Raw genomic sequence first — 26654 nt, forward strand, 5'->3', positions numbered from 1 at the left:
AATACTTGTAACATGATTCTGATCTTTTCTCCCCCTTTTTCACAGAGCTTCCAGAAAACTCTTCGTATGTCTTCTCACCCACCTATGAACTCTCAGGAGTTCTGTCTTGTTTTTGGAATTGCAGTGTGTAGGGAAGTGTCAAAGTGGCTCTGGATCTCATAAGTTCTTACCCTCCTTCATCGACCTCCCCCCACCTTCCCAGACTCTCCATTCCTTTCCAGCTCTTCTGTCGGGACTCTCATCTCATGGTTTAAGACGCATATTCTGTTTTCCTCATCCACCTTCCTTTCCTTGCATAGACAAATCATAGATGTATGGCATGCTGACTGACATCGGGAGGAATTTTTCAGTTCAGATCACACATCCATGTTTTTCTCAGAAAAGAAAGTAAATTTACCAGCTAAAAACATGGATGATGTGGGTGCATCATTTCCAGTAATTATGGCAGCACGGTCCCTGCTCCCTAATTAAGCCAACAGCTACTACTCTATTTGGGGCTGTAATTTCTTTCCTTTCTCATGTTGTCAAAAAAAAAAAAAAAAAAAGTCCACCAACAGCTCCTTTTGAACCAAAAATTATTATGCTTTAGTCTGAAGCCAAAGAAAAATTTATTTTGGAAAGTTTGAATCAAATTTTCTGAGTTACTCATAAAGGAAAAGGTCATGAAAATGCAATATTTCTGACTTTGTTGGGTTTTTTTTTTAAAGTTCCTCAGCTTTTGGAATTCCCTTCATTCAAAATCACTTCTTTTTTTAAAATAAACCTGAACTTTTTATGCCCTCAGATTCCCATAACAAACTAGTCATAAGCTGTACTTGAAGAGTCATATTTAAAATTTCAAAGTACACAAATAAACTCTCTGATTATGTACCAGTTAATTCATAATACTAATTGGCCATCTCTTAGTTCTGCATATTATTGGCTAGAGATACAGATAATATAAATAGTGGGCAATTCCACAGTAATGTTTATCTACTATTGGAGTGTCTTACATTCTGGAAATTTATGATTCTTTAAATAAATAATGGAGTCACATTAATAAATTGAACGCCACGATGCATTTCATCATTTTCCAAATTTTCTATGTTAAGAATAAATTAATCTTATTTAAAGTTCATACAAGTGATGCAGTTAAAATGTCCCCTTGTTCTCCGTGTTTCCCTACTCTAAATTATTCCACCGCATGATGGAAATGAGCAGAAGAACAAATTATGAACCAAACATGTGCTTCAGTTAGCTAGCGGTATTTGTAATTTCACATTCCCTTAGGTGGTAGGAAGTAATTAAGTGCTTTTGCTTAAAAGGCCACCTGGGGGCTACAAGGGGTCCAGAAGTAAATTGTGAATAGAGCCATCAAATGATATTATTGGATTGTTTAATTCTATCAAAAAGAACTTAAAATATGAATCACTGAAGATAAGTCATAATGAGAAAAATCTACTTACAGAAAATCAAGAAAAGATTTGCATAGCTTTGTATCTGTATAAATTTTTATGTCTTCGTCACTTGAGTTGGCTTTCTGAGCTGTCTCAGATGCCGGAGGGGAGATGTAGGCCCAAGTGAAAGCCTCGGAATCAGGACTGCTCACTCCTAGCTCCAAAGTTGCCTAAGTGCAGCCAAAGGCTGCAGAGGAGGCAGAATCCCCATCAGGGAGATAAATTCTCTCACCCTTGTGCACCCTCCTTCGAGGGCTCCTCAGCCTCAGCTCTGTGACCTCAGGCAACACACCTCTGAGGACTCGTCTCCTCATCTGAAAAAGGAGGCTGCTGAGAGACGGGGGAGACCCCTACACTCCCAAGAATGGGATGGAAGGGATTAAATACTGGCTGGATGATTGACTGGTTTGGTTCTTCTTTTCTTTCTTTTCTTTTTTTTTTTTTTAACATGAATTTCACTTGATTGGAGAGCCGGTAAGCTTAAATAGTTAGAACTTCATTGAAAAAGCTTGATTGTTCCTCTACTTCTCGAGGACTCTTTTGCTCCAGAACCAACTCCATAAATGATTATTCTGACCAAACCTGTCATTAGAATTGTTCTTTAATATACCTCAAGGCCGACCTAGTTCCTTAATGAGTTCTCTCCAAGTTATGTAGACCAAAATACTAACTCTTTCTTCTGAATTCCTACACCACTTACTGTCTATCCCATTGATTTGGCACATATGTGCTGCCTTGTAGTATTACTGGGCATTAATACATATGTCCCAGCTTCTCAACTAAATCATAATTACCCTAAAGGCCAGAATCATGATTAGGTAGATTCTTATTTGGAAGACACTTTAAAACTCATGTGGGAGAACTAACTTTTTTTATACCCTAAAACATCTTCACTGATGCTTAAACATGTGTGGCAGTTTATTAACCCATTCCATCATAGTTTATATGGACTAGGACTTCCTGTATTTACAACCTTGTAACACTACAGCCTATAACTATGACCATTTGGAATCAAACCAGTGACGATTTGGAATCAAACCAAAGGTGACTGGCTCTATCCTCCACTGAGTCCTCATGTTCAACAAGGAGTAAGCTAAAGTCCTTATCTTCTCAAAGGGATGTGGAAGGTGGACTATTTCCAGACCTAATCCTCCAGATCAGGCCAACTAAAGGTGCCAACTAACAAAAATATTTCTAGATTTGTTGCCTTTGTCCTGAAAGTCCTGGCCAGTCACAGAAAGCCAAAGTCAATCCCACTGATATTTAAGTTCAAAGCAGACAACAGCCACCAGGTGAACCAAGGCACAGCAGGACATGGAGGATCACACCCTCAAACCACCCAAGACTCACAGCAGTGGGCTGTAGGCCAGCCTCAGTGCTTGTGTTAACCTCACAGCCATGGTCCAACACTATATGGAAACGCACAATCACATTATGGTGAGAGAACTTACATACTTCTAGCAGCATCACAAGCTCAAGAGACCAACAAGACTGGCCAGGTAATAAAATTAGAGAAACAGACCAGGCAAGACAGAGGCAATAGGGAGTGGTGGGAAGTGGGTAAAGGGAAGAAAACACACCCCCCCACCTCAAGGGGGCAGTTGGTCTCAGTTCCGTATAGGGGACGACTTGCAGAAATACAAGCCAATGCTGCCAGGTTCTTTTTTTTTTTTTTTTTTTTTCCAAAAGAACTAAAAATCTGTATCTTTATGTGAATTCTCCCAATTTTTAAGTGCTGGTAGTCAATAAGAATTTTTTTGAATAGTAGATGGACCAAATAAAACACAACTGCGTACCAGATATGTCTCAAGGGCCAACAGTTTGCAACGTCCAATTTATATAACTCATTGTAACTAAATATAGCCCGTGTTCCCAAATAGATCAAATATTATTTTAATGTGTTTTTATAAGAGAGCTCAATTTTTTTCTGCCTCAACTAAATGTTCTTTCTGTTTTTCTTCAGTTGCACTCTCAAGTACAATTTGAAGTTTTTACTTTGTGGGTTTTATTCCTCCATTGTTCATTGCGTTCTCTTAGCAGTTTGGAAGAGTGCTTCTTACGGTTTTATAACACAACCTTCCACTTATAACCACAACAACAAAATATTCTTTCCTAGATTTAAGGTGAAAAAAAAAAATCTCCTCTCATTTACTTTCCTAACAGTGACTAGCACCATCACTGATGTCAATAAAACCATTAGGGAGAAAAGGGGGTTAAATTAAATTTCTTGTGGTGCTTCGTTTTTTCATGCAAAGAGAAGTGGATATTCTGGAAAATGGTTAAATTTGTTTTAAAAATACAGAAAGAATGTTGTTGGTTCAACACCAGGCGCTTTGGTGAAGCGATAAGATTTTTTAAAAGCAAAGCTTTTCACCAGGTGTATGACACCATTTCACATAGCCATTTGGGTTTAAGTGGAATGAAACTGGGAAAAGAATGCATTTTGCATTTGTAATTCAGTTAAATAGCTGCAACACATGAATTGGTCTACTGGTAGTTCCCCATATGTTTCCTTTAGTCATTTCAACATTTTCTCCACAACTACTAAAAATGATCACTTTTATATGAGGTTTAACCTCTTATCTTAAATCTAATAGTCAGGATTTTTTGCTTTTGGATCTATAATTACTATTACCAGAGTAATTATAAACAACACTCTGAAAGTTATTCATTAAGTGCTCATCATCATCAAATAATATTCATGTGCACCTGGGGACATATTACTCTTTCATGGCAGTGCCCAAAATCATAAATACCATGCAAATTCTCATTTAAGAAAGAGAAAGGCAACTTCCCTTTTCTGAGATACACAATGGACTCTAAACTGAGGGTGTGGTACCTTACCCACATTGTCAGGCCATTCCTGGAGAGAATCCATTTTTTTTAATTTCAATTACTTGTGGCTTTATTTGAAAACCCCAATTACTGATACTAGAGATAAGATGTCCAAATTGTTACCTGCCTGAATATTATATTTTTCAACCCAGTTATATTTACACATCATATATAGTCCCATAAATGTCAGCCTCACCTTTAAAGTATGATTTTGCCCTTGGACCTGCCTTCTCAGAACCTATGAAAACAAATCCATCACACTTACATCATCAGCAAGGGTATACCACATAGCTAATATCTGGGTTCTCTGCTTTAGGGGCAGATCCAACTGGGAGGACAGCATGTAAACTTCTGGTTTTCCCAATCACCAAATTCAACACCTAGAAGTCAGATTTGAATCTTCTCTTCCTTGCCTCCCACATCTAGTCAGTGGCCAAACCTACTAACTCTACTTTCACAGTGTTTAATGCATTTATTTCTTGCCCTCCTTTGCCGACATGTTAATTTCTACCATATTGATTCAGAATTCCACTTACCAGTTAAGGTTGGAATCCATAGGCATAACGCCATTTGCTATGTCTGGATACACATGCCCAAAGCCAGGTTCCAACCTCAGGTCATGACTGAATGGTGGGTAGTGGAGTCATTATCACGGAATCTCTAGGCCCAGGGTGGAGATGATGATCCAAAGGCTCCTCAAGGCACCTTGGCATGGCTGTCAGTCTTAAAGAATGTCTGAGGAGAAGTCTCATTTCTCCTGGGACCTGCCTTAGATGACCTCATCCTCTAAGAGGATCCACATGGGCTGAAACTGATTGCCAGGTAGGATGGGGATAATTTCCAACTCAAATCGCTAGGCAAACTGAAGAAGGTATGGAGGATGGACCTGTTTCAGATCTACCTATATGGTAGTCACCTTGAAATCAACCTATGGATCCAATATGGATGGAGCCCAGAAGTTCCTGAAGCTCTGCCAAACGGGGCTAACAAGCTTAGCGGACAAGAGTCGAACGTCCAGGGGCCAGCCATCATGAGATGGAGAGAGACCTTGCAGTGGAAGCTGGGAGTGACCACCCAAACAGAAACCAAAAGGAAGGTATGGCAGAAATGCAATGGGTCTATAGCCCCAGTCAGAGTCAAGGAATGGTCACGTCAGCCAGAAAGGGCTATAGACCTACTGAATCACAGATCAAATCAACAACAAATCTCACTCCCAAAAGCCAGCAAAGGGGCAAAGGGGCCTCACCCCGAAGACCAAAAGAACGAAAGAACTCTGACATCTTTCCTCACCAGGAGACTGAGTGAGCCCAAACTTCTTCAGTAGACACCAGTGTCATTTTGAAGAGGAGAGGAGAACAAGGCAGAAATAATAATATAAATGAGAGGTAATATTTTTTTGAGAACGGGCAATGCCAGGTCCCGTTCTAAGTATCTGCATTAACTCATTTAATTCTCTCCAACAATCTTTATGGGATTCTATTATATTTTGTCTTCCTTTTACTTATGTAGAAACTGAGACACAGAAGGAGTGAATAATTTGCCTAAGGTAACACAGCTACTAAATGGCAGAATTGAGATTCAAAACAGGCTGGTTGGCTCTACGGCCCTTACTCATAGCTATTGTATGATGGTGTCTCTCTTCAGAAATAAAAATCCTGTCACATGGAAGCTTACAAGATTGTACAGGAAATAAAACATTGTACACAAACTAGTAACCAGGAAGTGTAGTAACCTTCCCCTTTTGCAGTAGACCCAGCCACCATTTTGAAGAGGACTTGAGAAGGAAGAGAGGTATAGAAACAATGATGGTGACGGTGATGATGATGATGATGGTAATGATAAATATATTGAACCCCTTCTATATGCCAGGCTTTGTTCTAAGCACTTTAGATGCACTAACTCATTTACTCCTCCTTCTAACCCTGTGATGTAGACTGGTGCTGTCCAATAGACTTTATGATAGAAATGTTCTATTCTATGCTGTCCAGTACAGTATCCGCTAGCCACATGTGACTAGTGAATCTTTGAAATGTGCTAGTACACCCGAAGTAATCCAGAAATTACTTTAAATTTAAATTTAAATGGGCATAAGTAGCTAGTCACTATCAAATTGAATCGCACAGAGGTAGATTTCTTTTTCTAGTTTACACACGAGGAAACAGGGGTACAGAGTAGTTATGTAATTTGTTCAAGGTCACGAAGCTACTCGGTGGCAAAATCGTGGTTTAACCACAGACATTCTGACTCAAGAGCACACACGTTTAACTTTAACATTTCCATGAGAGGTCCTGAGCAATTATCCCAGAACACTGAGCATTATCTAAAGGTACTATTTAAATGATTGAATGGAACATTTAGTTCCTTTCTTCTCCAAACAGTTGGGACCAGATCTGTAAGCGACAAAATAAAGACACTAATTTTCTCTTTAGAGTTTCTCAATTGCATTATCTGCTCTCCAGTAACCATGATGTGTTTCAGTGTGGCTGGGCCTGTCCCATTTGGTCTGGTTGCACTTGCGTGCTCTGGACCCAGAGGGCTGCCCGATTACTGTCACCCAGTACATCTAAACCGAGAAGGACACGGCTCGTAAACGGGGCAGCCAAGCCATCTAATCCTGTTTGCTGGGACGACACTTTACAGGCACAAGGACCCTGGGGTCAAGCTGAAGGAATGAGGGTAGGGGGCTGTTGTCAGAGGTTATGTCTCAGTAAGTAGAATGTCAGGAAACTATAGAGCTTAAAGCCCAGAGAGAGGTGCAAATCTGGGGAGTCAAATTGAAAGAATTTTCTTAAACCGGAGGCATATTGTAAAATCGGCAGAATGCTTAGAACAGATACACCAACCACAAAATGAAAGCCTGCCTGGCCCCCACTGACATCTTGAATGACCTTGAGCAAAAGCTTACCTCTCCATAGTGTAATGTCATCTGTGACCCATGACATATAATACAATTGCCAGGTAGGATGGGGGTAATTTAATATATAATTTAATATAATACAATTGTATTATATGTCATGTATGAAGGGACAATAATAATGTCCCTTCATCTGTGTGACAGACTTGTTTTTAAAAGGCTCTTAGCTACCCATGACGGAAAATATAGCAATACACCAAGAAGTGTTTTCATTGGGATTAAGCACTCTTGCTACATTTTCTTAGATGCTTTAATTTATGCACAAAAAGAATGTAATTTGCTTGGTTTTTCTCTGAATCAACTCCCCATGTCTCATTCTGAGTTCAGAACAGTGATGTTGTGAGGTCAGTTTCTACGGGTCCCATCTTGAAAAATGATTTTCACTGGGAATTAAACCAGGGATCTTTGTCTGAGAGAACAGTTGGGCTTGAAATAAAGCTGCTTTACTTCTGGAACAAAAGATCATATTAAATGTTTGAGAAAGGGGAAACAATACGAACACCCTGGAAACCGAGGACTTTTAAGTGCAAGTTTTATCAAAGCAAAAGCAAGTCAACCCACTAAAGTGTTCCTGTAGGACTGAAGATAGTTAAAGATTTATTATAAGCCACAAAAACCTGGGTAAAATTGTGTGCCAAGGGGGAGAATTTTGCAATTTAAAATGTGTGTGTGTGCGGGTGCATGTGACATTTGTGAAATTTCACAAAATGTTTCCGTTTTGCCAGGCAGCGTTCACAAAGCCAAACCTTGGAGCTCGGCACAGCACCTAGGCCAAAAGCAATCAACAGCCCGAGCCCACACAACAGCAAATTAGCAAATACGCCAGCTTCCCTCGCATCCCGCAAAGAAATGAAAATCGCAATGCTGAATTGCACAACTCCTAGAACATGAGAAAAAAACAACAATGAAGAAAGGAAATATTTTAAAGCCCAAGTTATTATTAACAAGACATACTGAGAGAGAAGCTTCGGCGTCTTTCCGTGTAAAATACAGGCCAACTGAGTCACCAGATTTGCAACAATATCGTCATCGGCCACCCCGAGGAAGTCACGATTTGCTGTTGTAGCCTACCTTCACTGGCTTGCAGGAGCACTGGCGTGAGCCCTGGTCATCTGTGTTGATGAACGTCCTACAGCAGCAATCAGCAACGTTTTCTGGTGATTAACATAACATAAAAAAAAAAAAAAGAGAGAGTCAAAGAGTAAATACTTAAGACTTTGCGAACCATGCAGTCTGTGTTGCAGCCACTCAACTCTGCTGCCTTAACATGAAAGGAGCCACAGACAACACGTGCATGAATGAGCACAGCTGTTTCAATAAAACTTTACTTACAAAAGCGGGAGGTACACCTTAGTTCACCGATTGCCTAGGCAATCGGAAAAGGGGAAGAGTGCTACATATGTTAGAACTAGAACAAGATTAATTGATAGTTGGGGGAAAATATGTTTATTTCTAAGTCTATGGAATTCTAATCTAGTCTAGATTGACCTAATTGTAATATAAGAACCAGAAATTGGAGTAGATAAGATTATAGATTCTGTAGTAAATTTCTGTTGTAAATTTCCCTGTCTAGTTTCAGGGTTTCCTCTGCAAAGGAGACCACCCTCAGCACGCTCAGGTATTCACTCCTCTTACTCCCACAGACATTTATGTATAGATCAGTGTTTCCTTCTGTGAATTTCTGTAGCCTAATTTTGTGCCTAAAATAGAGTAGCCAGCCAACTGAAGGAGTCCCTGCACTGCCGTTCGTTGTTTCACTCGAAAAATAATCAAAATTGGAATCCTAAAATATAGTGGAAAAATATCTTCAAAGTTTAGAAGGAAAAAGATTTGGGGTGTCAATTCCTAAGCCAGTAACTCAACAAAGTCAATTACAGATATTCAAGAAGTCAAAAAATGTACCACCCTTAAAGAACACTTATTCAAGAGTTTGTGTCAGAAAAAAATAAAAACAGATGCAAAGAAGAGAAAGACAGATGACTGAAGAAACAACGATAAGTTAAGGATAGCACACAATTTACAATTAGATCAAAATGATTCATAATGGCGCTTTTAAGCCCAATTCAATTATTTATAATAGAGATAAAGCCTTATAAAATAGAGGCAAGATAATAAAAAAACTCGAACACAAGATTGAAATGAAATTTCTACCAGAGGAGGAAGTCGAGGAGAAAAGACAAGAGACGCTAAGTTTCAGTCTCGCCTTGTTTAAGGAAGAGGCTAGAGATGCTAACTAATGTTAGCGATTGATAGAAGGGTACATATTCAAATGTGTTAATAAAAAATAAGCTTAAGCCATAGATAAATAGTAGTAGTATGTATATCTTTCAACCGGGTAAACAAAAAAATGTCAGTAAAGAAAACTCAATCACTCCAGGAAAGGGTAAAAACTAATTTACATAAAAATAGAAAACCAAACAGCGTTGTCAGAGTTAGACCAAATGTTTCCATTTTCCTAGTAAACAGTAACAGATAAATTTCCCAATTCAAAGACAGAATTTCAAATTAGGTTTTTCTTTAAGCAAAATCCAGGTATATCTGTTTCCAAGAAATACGCTTAGAACAAAATATTCCAGAAAGATCAAATATAAAGGGATGGACAAAGATATAGTAGGCAAAAGTTAGTGATATAAAGCAGAGCAGTAACATTATAGTTAGTCAAGGCAAAAAGGTTAAATAAGACAAAGGCAGTATAATACATAAAGCAAATATAAACTCATTCTATCGAACATTCAACTATCAAACCACATTTTTAAAAAATGTTTGAAATCCAGAAGGCAATTGACAAATTTAATATCAAATGGGAAATTTCCATACTTCTCTCTCAGAAATTGGTAGAAGAAAAAAGAACCACAAGAACATTTGAATAGCACAATTAACATGCTTGATTTAATAAATACACGGAGAACTTTGTAAGCAAAAAGAAGCAAAATAAACATCTTTTTCAAATATCCATGGAACACTTATAATACTGATGATATATTCGACCACAAAAAATTCTCAAAAGATTTTTTTAATAGCAGAAAGCATGCAAACCATATTCCACAGCTATGATGCAATAAAACTAAAACACTAACAACCCAAATGGTCAAGTTAAAATCCATCCACTGGAAAATTTTTTTTTAAGATTTTATTTATTTATTTGACAGAGAGACACAGTGAGAGAGGGAACACAAGCGGGGGAGTGGGAGAGGGAGAAGCAGGCTTCCTACAGAGCAGGGAGCCCAATGTGGGGCTCGATCCCAGGACTCTGGGATCATGACCTGAGCCGAAGGCAGACACTTAACGACTGAGCCACCCAGGCACCCCTAACCACTGGAAATTTAAATGCATTTTCTAATTAGTCTTGAGTTAAAAAGAAATTCATAATTTATATTGCAAATTACTTATAAAATAACAATACTCAGAACACTACACATCAAAATTTAGGCACACTTGGAACTTCATGGAAAGCAAGAAAGGATTGAAAATAAGTGAACTAGGCACACATTTTAAAAGCTAGATAGAGAACAAATAAGCCTCTCACTAAAAGGAAGAAAGAACCAGGACAGGGGTGGCGGGAGGGAAGGAGGGAGGGAGGAGTGGAGGGAGGAAGGATTAAAAATCAGATATGTATACAGAGATGGAGATAGAAAACAGAAAATAGTTCATTTGTTCAATAAATGCAAAGGATTGTTAATTGAAGAGTAAGTATGGCAAATACGATTGGGAAAAAATGAAAACACAAGTAACTTTAGAAATGAGAAGAGGAGCTCAGTTATAAGTATAATAAATGTTAAAACCTTAAGAGAATGCCATATAGGTTTTATGCACATACACTAGAACATGTATATGAAATGGATAATTTTCTAAGACAGTGCAAACCTTGAGGACATTATGGTAAGTGAAATAAGCCAGTCACAAAAGGACAAATATTGTATGATTCCACTTACAGGAGGTACCTAGGGTAGTCAGATTCATAGAGACAGAAAGTAGAATGGCTAGTAAGAGCTACAGGGAGAAAGGGATGGGGGATTGGTGTTTAATGGGGGCAGGGTTTTCAGCTGGGGGAGACGAAAGTCCTGGAGATAGATGGTGGTGAAGGCTGCACAATAATGTGAATGTACTTAATGCCACTTGACTATAATTAGAAATGGTTAAAATGGGCAATTTTGTATTATGTGTATTTTACAAAATAAAAACAGAGCAACTTGTCTTACTAGATATCAAAATTTACTCTACAGCCACAAGAGTCAAACAGTGTGGTATTAGGAGAGGTGAAAATAATCAGCATAACACAACTGAATGTTCAGAAATAAACACTGGTATTATGGAAATATATGTGATGAAGATCATATCTCAGGTCTATGCAAACCTGAGAGGCTATACAATAAAGAGTTTGTGGTAGTTGGTTTTCCATTTGAAGAAAATAGAATTAGGTGTTTATTTCACATCATACATAAAAATAAAGTGCAGATTAAAGGGATAAATGTTGTAATATACACATATGTACATATACATAAATATAGATAAAGATATGCATATATAAGAAACTATAGTGGACTATTTGATGATAATAGGATACATTAGCATATGTATGATGTCAGCATATTAGATGCATTAAATAAAGATAACTAACAACTTTTACTGGCAAAATTGTGGGGAGATGGGCACTCATAATCTATTAATACTATATCATTACAACTTCTAAAGAAATATAGCAGTAACTTTTAGAATTAAAAATGCATAACCTGGGGAACCTGGGTGGCTCAGTGGGTTCAGAGTCAGACTCTTGATTTCAGCTCAAGTCAGGATCTCAGGGTCCTGGGATCGAGCCCCGCGTCAGGCTTAGGGATTCTCTCTCTCTCTGTCTTTCTCTCCCTCTGTCCCTCCCTCTGCTCGTGTTCTTTCTCTCTAAAATAAATAAATAAATCTTTCCAAAAAAATGTATAATCTTTGTCCTAGTCATGCCATATGGAATCCAACAGAAATAAGAGTAATTAATAAATAAATAAGAGTACTAATATTTGAAACAAAATGTACGCAGGTATTTATTGCTGCACAGCTAGTAACAGCAGAACACTAGAAACAACAGGAATGTTGATAAATAGAGGAGAGGAATGGTTGAATAAATGATGGTCCATTCATTCTACAGAATATTATGTAGCCAATTTAAAAATTACCAAGTCTCATAATGAGAGCATATGCTTATTGCGATGAACACTGAGTAATGTATAAATTGTTGAATCACTATATTGTACATCTGAAATTAATATAACACTGTAATACATTAACTATCCTGGAATTAAAATTAAAAACTTAATTTTAAAAAAATTTAAAATTTTTGGGGCGCCTGGGTGGCTCAGTTGGTTAAGCATCTGTCTTCGGTTCAGGTCATGATCCCAGGGTCCTGTGATTGAGTCACGTATTGGGCTCCTTGCTCTGTGGGGAGCCTGCTTCTCCCTCTGTTTGCCGCTCTCCCCGCTTGTGCTCTCTCTCTGTCTCTCTCTCTCTCAGTCTCTGACAAATAAATAAATAAAATCTTAATTTTTTTTTCATTTTTAAATTACGAGGTCAATCTCTATGAGATAAGCTTGAAAAGTATCCACCACATATTTGTTAAATGAAAAAAAGTTTTCAGGGTTATGCATATATTTGGGGGGAAGAGTGGATCCACTTGCAAATCTTCAGTTTCTACAGCATCTACAGCTGATGCAATGTTACATCAGCAAAGTGGGGGCATGATTGAAAAGCGGGGAGAAAAGAGTACTTTAGACACTTTCATATTATATACATAGTTGCCATTAGCTTGTATCTTCTCATACTACAAACAAATTTTCTTACAAGTAACAAAAAAGAAGGAGAAGGAGGGGGGGAGGAAACAAAGGGAAAAAAAAGAAAAAGAACATGGCGAGTGGGCAATGGGAATGCCCAGTGAATTATAGAAATACCTCTCACAGAGGTCAGGTTCTGCCTCTTGGAGATTGAAAGGCAGAGTGGGAGAAACGCCATGGAGGTCTGTGCTGCTTTCTGGGGCTGGCTGCCAAGTCTCCCACTGCCCAAAACTCTACTCTGGTGCCTTGAAGGATACTGTTTTCTTGCATAATGGCAGGCCAGGAACTGGCATTTGAAGATTGCAAGCTCCAGGTTAATCTCTTAGGCCCTCTTGAACTGTTGGCCCTCAATCCTGTGTTCGTTCCACTGTCACGTTTCTCTCCAGAATTTCTCAACCTCAGCACTACCGACATCTTAACAAGATAATGCTTTGTTGTGAAGAGCTGTCCTGTGCATTGTAGGGTATTTAGCAGTAATCCTTACCTCTACCCACTAGATGCCAGTAACACCCTCTCCCCAAGTTATAATAATCAAACTACATTGCCAAGTGTCCCCTGTGAGGTAAAACTCTCCCAAATGAGAAGGACTGGGCCCAATCACCTGGGCCGGAGATCTTGACCAGGCAAACTAATGATCCAAGTATGTAAGCTTTCATGAAACTACTTAATCCTGCAGCGATTGAGAATCCTTATACACAAAAAAGTCACACAACATGCAAAAGTATTCTGGATTATTTTTGCTCCATCGTTTCACATCTTATCTTTAGAAATAAAATCTTTGGGGCGCCTGGGTGGCTCAGTTGGTTAAGCGACTGCCTTCAGCTCAGGTCATGATCCTGGAGTCTTGGGATCGAGTCCCGCATCGGACTCCCTGCTCAGCAGGGAGTCTGCTTCTCCCTCTGATTCTCCCCCCTCTCATGTTCTCTCTCTCTGTCTCATTCTGTCTCTCAAATAAATAAATAAAATCTTTAAAAAAAAAAAAAAAGAAAGAAAATCTTTAAAGAGATAAACCGCATTGTATTAAAAGTAAGAGTAGAACCCCACGGTCTCTTGGATGCCACCAATCTGCTCCCAGGACTTGAGAAGGGCCTGCTGTTACAATGAAAGGAAAATCTTTACCAGACTTTGAATCTACTGGAGTTGAAAGAAGAAAATCCTGCGTGGCTAAGAAAGAAAACATACAGTGCCTAAAAACCCAAACTTAGTATTTATTACATGCATAGGCTTTATAGATTGCTTCCTTGCCCTAGGTTAAACCTTCAGGAATCATAGAAGAATTTAGAAGATAAAGTACCAGTAGTTGTAGCTGGCAATATATAACAAACAACACAGATAGGAAAGACAGCCACACACATTTTTAAAAGGCCCTCCGAGTATCAGAGTTTTAAAAAGATTTTTTTTTTAATCACAAAACTGAGGGTGTTTTTACCAGGGTAGGGGGATACGTTCCCACTCCAGCACCCCCTCCAAGAATCTAGGACAAGTGTGTGTTTATTTCTTGAAGCTACTGCCCTGTATTTGTGAAAAACAGAGTCAAGGGCTATGAACTTTACAAGGCTACGGACCAAAGGTGAGGGTGGGGGAGGGGTAACATGTTTAAATGGGTAAGAGTGATAAGGTCATTCAGACTTACGGGAAGTCACAAGTTGTTTTTAAGCCCCAAATGGCAGCTGTTTTGGTTTAAAAGGTTTATTGAAAGTGGACATTATTTACACCATGTTCATACAAAAATACAAGCAGTGTTTCCCTAGCACCTGTGGCAGATGTTTAAGGGGAAAAACTGAGCTCACATAGCCTCAAGAATCATAAACATGCCAACCTTTCCCAAAATAATACCTCCCTTTATGGCAAGCCCAGTCTCCCATGTCAGGCCGGATTCCTTATCATGATCTGAACTTTGATGAACTGCCTCTCAACCCACCCACCTTTGGCTATGAAACTGTCAGGTCTTAGAAGCTAAATAGGTTCCATCCTAGTCACTGCCCGAATGGACATTCTCCAAGGAAAATCTGAGTGTTGCCTTAGAAAGTAGTGACTCAAAAAGAGATGTGTGAGCCCCTGAACTGGTTCAAAACCTAAGTTCCTGGCTCCTGGGAGGAAAGAAGAAGAAGAAAGAGCTGCAGATGACCCTGTCTGGACAAATAACTTGCTTTAAGGAAAGAGTTCTCAAAGTGTATTCCCAAGGGTCCTCAAGATAACATGTGGACTCTTGAAATCTTAGTGTTTGAAATATGCCCGGGCCTGTATTTTGGTTCCTGGCACAAAATGATTTATCTGTTGCATTTTTTCTTTGTTCTCTCATTTAAAAATCCTTTTCTTCCCACTTAAATGAATTTGGTCTTGGTCTGATCAGTTGGTTTAGCTGATTTTGCTCTAGTAATTGGGAGCCAGGACTGGGAGAGGGAGTTAAATGGTTTTGTCATGGATGGTTTGGAAGAGAAGAGGAGGGGGTACAGGGATGGCTTGGCCAACTGAAGTGATCTGTAGGTAAACACGTCTGAGGGCCCCTTCTTCAGGGCAGTGGTGCTCACAGGGTGAGAGCATCAAGGGAGCACTCTGTGGTCTCCGACACCCTTCTGCTATGATGCAACGTGATGCGGCATGCATGATACAATATCACACAGTAATATCATGATGCATATGTTGACTTTTTTACAGTCTTTGGTAGTAACTGAAATAGCCCAGGCCCTCCAGGGTACATCAAAGCACCCCAAAGAGTCTCTGTGCTTCCTGAAGTCAATAACCATTCCTCTTCCAGCCTCTGTTTTTAGATAAAGTCACTGTCCCTCAACCCCCGCCCCCCACTCCCCCACCCCCCCACCAGACTTCGATCCTCAGAATCCTTCCTTCTCAACAAGTTCATATCTGGGTGAAGGGAACATTTCCTTAGTTCACATTACAGGGAGCAAATTTTCTTCCACTTGAACCTGGTAGTTCAACTCTGGCCCATTTCTGGTAGGTCTCAGGTCATAACTCAGGAAACACTCGGCTTGAATAAGCAGAGATTAAAGCTGGAAAGGATTTGAGAATCACTTCTCACCAGCTCCATCAGCTTATGCATAAGGAAATCGAAGGGGAAAGGGGCCAATTTCACTAGCTAATTGGTGCTGGAGCCAAGAGCAGAATTCGTATCTCCTGGCTCCCAGAGCTTTCGATAACAGCATCCTATCTATAGGGTGCTCATTGGGGAAACATGATTTCATCACTCCTTTCTCCACCTCAGACACATGAAGGCAGATAAAAAAGGATTTATGCACCACTCCCTCATTATTTTAAAGCTTTAGTACTCTTGATATAGATGTCTTTCTACACAGTTGTTTCTCCTTCTTTGATTTAAGGAGATTGATCATTCAGTTGAGGTTATTTCCTTCTTGCAGCCTTGGGGACTATTTTTCCTTCCGAGTGGTTTGTGGTGGGGGTCAGGGGAATGGGGTGAAGGGAGGAAGAATAAGGCCTGGCAATCACCTCTCAGAAGCCTACTTCTGCACAACTCCTACTTGAAAGAAAAAACATCTGCAGACTCAAATTGTCCTCCAGCCAATTTTAAAATAATATTTGCTTTGCTGCATTCTAAAGAAATATCAATAGCAAATCAAAGAAAGGAAATAACCAAGAACTTCATTATAGTTTCATAATCACTAAAAATGGAAATAACATGTTTAGATCCCTGTAACTTAAGTAAAAGTGGGCAAGGAAATTAGCCAAGAATTGTTTTCAGAGGAAGCCCTCAATATCAGTAAGAAAGATGGTTGGACCTTCTCTACTACCCATTTTTCTCCACTTTCCCTTCAAGCTGCCCCTGATATTCTTTGGAACCTGATTTTGCCTGAACATAACTGCCAGGAAAAGAGCCCTACAGAAGACCTAGGGAAGGCCTTGGGCATCAGAGTTCAAGTTAGTAATGTATAACTACTCCTACACCACAGTGTAATGGCCCTAAGTCACTAGGTTTTTGTATTTATTTTGGTCTTGCCTTACTCTTCTCACCTAATTCCATTTGGTTTGCTGGAGGGAGACGTCAGAGGCAGAGACCTTTGCCACTGAAGAACGGCAATGAATGAGTGCCAACTGAGTTCAGCCCTCCTACCTCCCTTCTTCATCACTGTCTTTCTCAAAGGAGGTGGCAGGTGGTCTCCCTGAAGGCCTTTGAGACAATGTAGAAAAGAAGCCACAAGATTCTCTCTGATCCATCACACACATTTCCACCAATGTATCTTTTGAATTTATTTTCCAGGGGACCCCACAGTTGAATTGCAAACAAACCTTGAAGAGTGGCTACCTGAATGAAGAAAAGAGCAAAGCTACACAGAAAAATAGTAGGTCCATATACCTCATAGGCCAGGGAAACTATTGAGTCAAATTACACCCCGTGAATTATTTACAGTATTTCTCTTTGCTAAATCTAAGCAAACATTCCACTTGCATCCAATCTACTCCAGGAGTTTTAACTGTTTATTGTAAAATCAAGTGCACAATAGGTCTTTCATGAAACATTTAGTTGTATCTTTAGCACAAACAAATATCACACATATATTATGAATGCTTCCTTATTATAAAGCTAAACATTCAGCACATGAAACCTGAAGCTCTATATTCCAAATCATTACGAACAAGATGTTTCCTCTCAGGCAATTTATTCTGGTGATATGGAATCTGAATAAATAGTGAGGCTAGTATTTTTAATAGCTGTTTCCCACCACATCTTGCAAAGGAAACATTAACAAGGGCTGAATTCATAACTCAGCCTTGTACAAGTCCCAGATTTCACATTTATGGCGAACTATAAATTATTTTATATGCGAATGTTCTGCCACTTGGACAATTTCACTTGGCTACATGTTCTCCACCTTATCAGGTGGAACAGAAAAGATATCCTGTCTACAAAACATCCTTGATAACAATAGGATATTCGAATAGAACCACTTCAGAAAATGGGATGGCATATGTCTGTAATAATTGAACTGAGCTTTTTTTTTTTTCTTTGATAAAATGTGTTCCTGAGATAACAGTAACAATAAGGCTCTGCTAAATATTCATTCCCTCCCCTCTTCTTCCCTTTCTAGTCCCTTCGATCTGCTGGCCTTCCAATCTAGCAATAACCCATTCTCGTTTCATGCTCTTCGCCAAATGTTTTTTAATATCATGAAGGCATATTTAGGTTTCTGGTTAAAAGACTGACCAACCTGTCCCTTTTCTGATCTCAACAAAGTCCTCCAATGAGGGACAGCATTAGATTTTACCATTTTTCTAAACTAAAGAGTGGGAATAAATTGTACGTTATAAACCTCTACATGTTACGATGTCCTGATATAGAAATGTAACTTTTTCTAAAAAAAATGAAAGCCTCTAGTGCTTTTGCCCCCTCACAGGACTTGTGCTACTTTCCTGTTTGTAAAATATCACTTACAGTTACAGCTTGTCATGTTTGCAAGGCCTGGTAGGGACAATCAAGGCCCAGTGAGTCTTAGCAAGGGAAAGCTTTTTAAAATGCACATTAGGTCCCTCGCCCGTGGGTGTGTGTATGTGTACTGTGGGTGCGGGTGGATGATCAAGAATCTATTTTTTTCAGCTCCAGGAGATATATTTTTTAAGTCTAGTGCTGAGGAAAGCCTCTCTGAGCAAGTTGCAAAAGTCAGAAATATAAGGAAAATAAATCATTTGGCTCCATGAAAATTAGAAATTAATACCCCCCCCCCAAAAAAAACAAACCCATCATAATCAAAGCCAAAAGCAAACATAACTGGAGAAAATGCTTGCAAAAGTCATGTCACATAACAAATAAAGAACTCTTACAAACCAATAAGGAAATGTTTACTCCCAAACGTGTTCATAAGAGCTGTACATTAAAACAATAACATTATTACATGCCTAACTGGGAAAGATTAACAAGTTTGGTAGTTTGGGTTTACACTGTCTCCTTGGGTGGAGTATACATCAGTGCTACCATTTTGGAGGAGATTTGTAAGGGAGAGTATTTCTATGTAAAAGGCAATTAAAACACATCCCACTAATATCTAACAAAATGAGCAATAAAAACTCTCAAAGCAAGGTTTAAAAAAAAAAAAATGTATCAGCAGTGAATAGCCAAAGAAAGGAGTAACAGCTTCATGCTGTAATCTTTACAATGTTGTGGCCAAGGAAATAAATAAAAGATATTGATGCTGTTCTTCACTACTCACCACTATGCTTTTACTGCCCAGAAACAGAACTGGAGAAAAATGTAAGAGAAAAATTTTGTTTTAATCTCATGAATACTCCCCAATTTAGAGAGAAGCATATTGAGTGGGTGAATAAACAGCCTGGGGAAATGGTAGGAACAAAACCTAATGATAACGGAGGCTCCTCCCAGGCCCTGCAGAATTTCAGTAATGGAAAAAGACAGGCTCCATTTCTAGTAAGTAGAGTGAATGGGGCATCTAAATTTAATAAAAAACATTTAAAACTTCATATGGACTAAAACACAATGAAAGGAAGAAGAGAACTTAATAATAACATGAATTAATTTCAGTAAGAGCTGGGGGGGAGGGGAAGATAATGAAACATACAAAATAAAAAGTAAAGGGCGCTTACAGAGTTGAGAATATAGAGAACCAAAAAAACAGCACTGAAGATTTAACAGAAATGTTCGAAACAGCAAGAGAAAAGTCCACATACCTGAAAATCAAATTGCTGGTAGGAAAAACTACAGATGAAACAGACATCACAGAGAAGGAAGTAGATATGAAGGACCAAGAAAAAAGACTCAACATAAAATGATTAATGTTGGGGCACCTGGGTGGCTCAGCCAGTTAAGTGCCCAACTCTTGATTTCAGCTCAGGTCACGATCTCAGGGTTGTGAGATCGAGCCCCACTTCTGGCTCCACACTCAGCAGGGAGTCCGCTGGAGATTCTCTCTCCCTCTGCCCTCCCCCCAACCCCACTGGCACATGTTTGCTCTATCTCTACAATTAGAAAATGTTTACAAATGAAAGAGAAAAGTATTACAGAACACAATACTTTATAAAGTCCTTGGGATGAAGGAAAAAGTAAATGTGCATATCAGAAATGTACACCATAGTCCAAGAAATTCTCATAGAAGAAAAATCACATCAAAACATGCCTAAATTAAATTTTTGTTTTAATGTGAAAAAATAAGTCTTCAGGCATCTATGTAGCAAAAGCAAGTCATGTTCAAGGTGGGAAGTAAAGGAGGAATCAGACAATTTCCACTGCAAATCTCTATTTTAAAAGATAGTAGGGTCTAGGAAATTCTGAAGGAAAATGGGACCCAGTAATATTATACTTGGCCAATTTGGTCCCTTTTCTATAAGAACAGCTGAATCATGTTCTAAAGTACTTAGAAAAATAGTAATTTTACTCCTTCTTGAAAAAATAATGATGTCAATTAAATCCAGGTAATCAAAAAATAAATCAAAATTAAGAACTCAAAGATAAAAAAGCCATGGGATTTAAAAAATATAATGAGTCTTGGATCCATTAAATATAAAAATATAACAAAAACTGAGGTGATGACGATTATAGACTAAACTGTAAAGTTTGTAGACCTTAACAAAAAAAAAATATTTTTTTTAAGTTAAATTCTGGAGGTGGGTATCTCTGGGGAAGCAAACTGGGATATCATAGAAGAGTGGATTCCATTCTCAATATTTTTGGAATCTTCCTTTTTAATTTAATTTTTTTAAATGGAAGCTGCCAGTTTTTTTGTTTTTTTTTTTAAGATTTTATTTATTTATTTGAGAGAGAGAGAGTGAGTGAGAGAAAGACAGAGAGAGAGCACAAGCCTTGGAAGAGGCAGAGGGAGAGGGAGAAGCAGTCTCCCCGCAGAGCAGGGAGCCCCATGCAAGACTCAATCCCAGGACCCTGGGATCATGACCTGAGACAAAGGCAGACGCTTAATGGACTGAGCCACCCAGGTGCCCCCCTTTTTAATTTTAGAGGCAACTTTTAGAAACTAATATCTCTTCTGGTGATAAAACATTTATCTAAAATTTAGAGATATCTTCAGTTTTACCTTAGTTTCTTTTTATTAGATCCAAATAAAATTTGAGTGTAATATAGCTTTTAAATTAGCACATATATCATGGTTCTTTTTAATGAAATTTTATGTATCTAGCTTTCTTTTTACATAAGCATTAATAGATGTCTGTTATGGTATTCCCCTAATGAAAAAAAAATGGTGACTTTGAAGTGGTTGTGAATTAAAATGATTAGAATGATTTTTGCTTTCTTCTTTTTACTCTGGTTTATTGCTTGAATTTTTATAAGTTTGTATAATTTTTCTCCCCCAAAAGGTTATTACATTGTAATCATTTGTGCATTACCCTAAAATTATTTTTTAAATTAATTTGGTCCAATAATTTCATTTCTAGGAATCCATTCTACATATTTTTTTGCCTATATATACTTGCAATAGCACATATACAAGTATTGTCATTGTGACAAAATTAAATGTCAACCAACAAAAAACTAAATAAACCATGGCATATCCATACAAAGATATATTATGCAACCATTAAAAATAATGTGGTAGATCTAAATATGGGGATATAAAATATGTCCAAGATTTATGCCATTTTATAAAATTCAGCTGAACAGTGAGTATAGTATACTGCCATTTGAGCTCAAAAGAAAAGTTGTATATGACACACATATACCTACACACCTGGTTATATAGGCATAGAAAATGTGTTTCGACGTGCACAAAATCTGTTCCTAACAGTTGCATCTAAGGAAAAGGGCTAGGAGACTGGAATGGGACAAATGTTTTTTACTGTATTTCCTTTTCTATCACATATGTGTGTGTGTGTGTGTGTGTGTGTGTGATATATTTTACTACATTCATTTATTACTTTTTCCCTCATGGGGAAAATAGTTTTAAAAAGGAAATGTCACTGGTGATTTTGTTGTTCGACACCTTTATTTTATGGAGGAGACAGCCAAGACTAGGGACTGGTTAAGTGACTTGACCTAGCTCATATAGCTAGTTTGAGATGATAATTTACATTTTCCAGCTGACTGCAGTGTTTCCTATAGACTGCCTCACACTTGTAACAGCGTTGTCACTAAGATAACAACAACCATAAGTATCATCATAATATACAATTTACAGTCTCTCATTGGGATGCTTACAGTTTTAATAATTCCAAAAGGGGTAAGTTACAACTCAATTAAGCAAGACTCCTGGGGAAACCTGTGGCATGTCAGATGAAACCAAATTGCTGGGAGTGGAAATGAATGTGATCGTGTTCTCCATTATTGTCACCCAGAACCTAACACACTTGTGGGTGATGGTAAAAGCACAGATGGTTCCCACCTAGTTTAATCTCGATAGGATTTTAAGATCAATTTATCACTGTCTTCAAAACAAAACAAAACAAACCTGAGAGCCCTTACAGAAAGAAACAGTTTCACAATGTGGTTTTAGAATGTTTCTCCTTGAAGTCTCCTCTCCTACTTCAGCAAATAGGAAGACGTCACAAAATTCTAATGTGCAGCCTGTTCAAGTGTCATGTTCTGGTAAACATTTTTAACACATGGACTTCACATACACACACACACCACAGATAAACCAATATGATGTTTAAAAAATTATTAACTTTCTAACCTCCTGTGAGTTTTTTGCAAAATCTTTGCCTGAAAATAAATGATGTAATATCATTAAAAAAGAAAAGAAAAAGAGGATGCTTTTGTTTTAACTCTGGTTCTGTCATTTCCTAATTAAACAATCTTGGGCATGTTGGTTTCTAGCCATCGGTTTTTCATCTTTAAAATGAGAATAATAATTCTGGCTTCTCAGGATTATGGAGAGAATTGAATGAGATAATATGTGTCAAGTGCCAAAAACAGGCTGTGTCGAAAGAAGATACAAAATGAATGTTAATTTCCTTCCTCCCCTTCCCTAGATAAAAACAAGTTCAAAGGAATGTAGACATGTACGCTTAAAGAAAAATTATGTATATTGAATCAAATTTAAAAGAAATCAGCCCGAAATGGAAATGAACTCAAATTATGAATGTGGTCATTCAGTGAATTGAAATTAAATACACTTCATCTCAATGAAGTCAGGGCTATCAAGAGAAAGGCACATGACTGCATTGCTCACGTATTTCTTGTTCTTATATTTGCTTCTTTGCTTATAATTATCAAATACCAATGAGGAAAAGTGATTTGGAGTTGTATAATTAAAATGAAGAAAAGGTAATTTTAAGCAAAGTATGCAGAAAGTGTTTTGATAATGAGGTTGAGAGAAACAAGTATTTTCTAGCGAAAATAATTGAATCCTCATAATTTGAGACACTGAAACTAAAGTATCTCTATCAGTTATGAACTACACATATTAGGGCTAATATTCTAATACTATTTTCTAACATTAAGCAAGTAATATTCAATAAAATAGCAGTATTCTCACATTCAATTTTTGTATGTAATGCACACCTATTGAGCACTACCTAAAGGTATACTATTTATTTATTATTTATTTATAATGTCATTAATATGTGATGGTCCATGCTCAGTAAAACAAAACGTGTGTATGTCTCAGAAAATAGAGTTTTTACAGTTACACTGTATTACCTCTAATTGTGTATACAAAGCACTGTTAAAGAGCTTATAAAACACTTATTTGTGGGGAGCTCACAGTCTAGCAAAAAAGAAATATAAACATCTAAAAATAAAAATAGGAAAAAGATAGGCACTAAATATCAATAGAAAATAGTATTTGTCTTTAAAATGACAAATTAATGATATTATAGGTGATATCAAGTGATAATAATGATATGATACAGACTATGACACAGAAGAGTTGCTTTTAAATATTATCCCCCCATTGAGCGGTCAACATTCAACTCCTGTTCTGGAGTCAAGGCAGCAAACCTGAAGGAAAGATAATTTTCAAATGTCAAGATGTTCATATAGGCAATAATTTCTTCAGAAACACTTTATTAGGCACCAAGTCAATGAAATTCACTGCCATTATTTGTTATAGGAGGTTAAATGTAGAAAAAAAAATCACAGTATCTATCATCAATAGGGATGACTATAATACTTGTTCAAAAAGAATTATGATAAAGGTGCACAAAGTAAAAAGCACCATGAGAAGAGAAAATCCTAAAGACTCCACCAAAAATCTGTTAGAACTAATAAGTGAATTCAGCAAAGTTGCAGGATGCAAAATTAATATACAGAAATCTGTTGTTTCTATACACTAAGAACTAAGTAGCAGAAAGCGGAATTAATAATTTGTAATTTCACCAAAATGAATAAAATACTTAGAAATAGATTTATCCAAGAAGTCAACAACTTATACTCTGAAAACTATAGACGTTGATGAAAGAAACTGAAGAGAACACAAACAAATAGAAAAATATACCATGCTAATGGATTGGAAGAATTAATACTGTTAAAATGTCTGTACTACCCAAGGCAATCTACAGAGTCAGTGCAATCCCTATCAAAATGCCAACAGCATTTTTTACAGAACTAGAACAAATACTCCTAAAATTTGTACGGAACCACAAGACATAAAATAGCCAAAGCAGTCTTGAGAAAGAAGAACAAAACTGGACGTATCATAATCCCAGATTTCAAGATATACTACAAAGCGATAGTAATCAAAGCGGTATGGTACTGACACAAAAACAGACACATAAATAATGGAACAGGATAGAGAACTCAGAAATATACCTATGCCTATATGGTCAATTTATCTATGACAAAAGAGGTAAGAATATACACTGGGGAAATGACAGTCTTTTCAATAAATGGTGTCAGGAAAACAGGACTGCTATGCATAAAAGAATGAGAGTGAACCACTCACTTACTTACACCGTACACAAAAATAAACTTAAAATGGATTAAAGACCTAAGTGTGAGACCTGAAGCCATAAAACTCCTAAAAGAAAACATAGGCAGTAATCTCTTGGACTTTGTCCCTTAGCAGCATATTTATGGATATGTCTCCTCAGGGAGGGGAAATAAAAGCAAAAATAAACTATTGGGACTATACCAAAATAAAAAGCTTTCATGCAGCAAAAGAAACCATTAATAAAATAAAAAGGAAACCTAGTGAATGGGAGAAGATATTTGCAAGTGATGTACCCAATGAAGGGTTAATATCCAAAATAGATAAAGAACTTACACAACTCAACACCAAAAAAACCCCAAACAATCTGATTTAAAAATAAGCAGAGGACCTGAATGGGTGTTTTCCAAAGAAGACATTCGGATGAACAACAGACATGTGAAACAATGCTCAGCATCACAGATCACAGGGAAATGCAAATCAAAACAGTAATATATCACCTCACATCAGTCAGAATGATTACTATCAAAAAGACAAGAAAAAAAGTGTTGGTGAGGATGTAGAGAAAAGGAACTCTAGGGGCGCCTGGATGGCTCAGTTGGTTAAGTGACTGCCTTCAGCTCAGGTCATGATCCTGGAGTCCCACGTTGGGCTCCCTGCTTGGCAGGGTGTCTGCTTCTCCCTCTGACCCTCCCCTCTCTCATGCGCTCTCTCTCTCTCTCATTCTCTCAAATAAATAAAATGTTAAAAAAAAAAAAAAGGAACTCTAGTGCACTGTTGGTGGGAATGTAAAGTGGTACAACCGCTGTGGAAAACAGTATGGAAGTTCCCCAAAAAGTTAAAAACAGAAACAAACATATGATACAGTATTTCCACTACTGGGTATTTACCCAAAGAAAACAAAAACACTAATTTAAAAAGATATGCATATGTGGAATATAAGAAACAGCACAGAGGATCATAGGGTAAGGGAGGGAAAACTGAATGGGAAGACATCAGAGAGGAAGACAAACCATGAGAGACTCTTAACTCTAGGAAACAAACAGAATTGCTGGAGGAGAGGTGGGTGGGGGGATGCCATAATTGGGGATGGGCATTAAAGAGGGCTTACTGTGATGTGATGAGCACTGGGTGTTAAACGCAACTGATGAATTAATGAACTCTACATCTGAAACTAATGATATGTTGGTTAACTGAATTTTTAAAAAGATATGTTTATTGCAGCATTATTTACAATACCAAGATCCATATGGAAGCAACCCAAGTGTCCACCAATAAATGAATAAAAAAGATGTGGTATACCTTTTTTTGTTGTTGTTTATATGATGTAATATTACTCAGCCTTAAAAAAAAAGATGAGATCTTGCAATCTGCAACAATGTGGATAGACTTAGACAGTATTATGCTAAGTGAAATAAATCAGACAGAGAAAGACAAATACATATGATTTCACTTATATGTGGAATCTAAAAAAACAAAACAAATGAACAAACCAAAAAAAAAAAAACAGCCTCTCAAATAGAGAGAATGAGCTGGTGGTTGCTGAGAGGAGGTTGGGGGAGGGATAAAATACATAGATGGTATTAAAAAGTACAAACTTCTAGTTATAAAGTACATAAGTCACAAAAATAAAAAACACAGCATAGGGAATATAGGAATATAGTCAATAATATTGTAATAACATATGGTGACAGATGGTGACTATACTTACCATGAACACTGAGTAATGTATAGAATTGTTAAATCAATATATTTTACACCTGAAACTAATATACTACTGTATGTAGTTATACTTCAATAATTAAAAAAAATAAAGTGCCATGAAAAGTATGAAAAATTTACTCTCAGAATTCAG

General features: G+C 37.6%; 1 long non-coding RNA gene across 2 annotated transcripts in view; it reads right to left on the reverse strand.

Annotated features, from left to right (window-relative positions):
- The window catches only part of LOC123852571 (uncharacterized), a 455546-nt gene that overhangs the window by 269593 nt on the left and 159299 nt on the right, over nucleotides 1–26654 (reverse strand). For both annotated transcript variants that reach the window (XR_010407436.1, XR_006792925.3), the window contains exon 3: nucleotides 8257–8339. This is a non-coding gene — a long non-coding RNA (uncharacterized LOC123852571). The remainder of the gene's footprint in view (nucleotides 1–8256; nucleotides 8340–26654) is intronic.

Source organism: Mirounga angustirostris, unplaced genomic scaffold (assembly GCF_029215605.1).
Source record: "Mirounga angustirostris isolate CCGP_5_RB_7025 unplaced genomic scaffold, mMirAng1.0.hap1 SCAF_14, whole genome shotgun sequence".
Lineage (NCBI taxonomy): Eukaryota > Metazoa > Chordata > Mammalia > Carnivora > Phocidae > Mirounga > Mirounga angustirostris.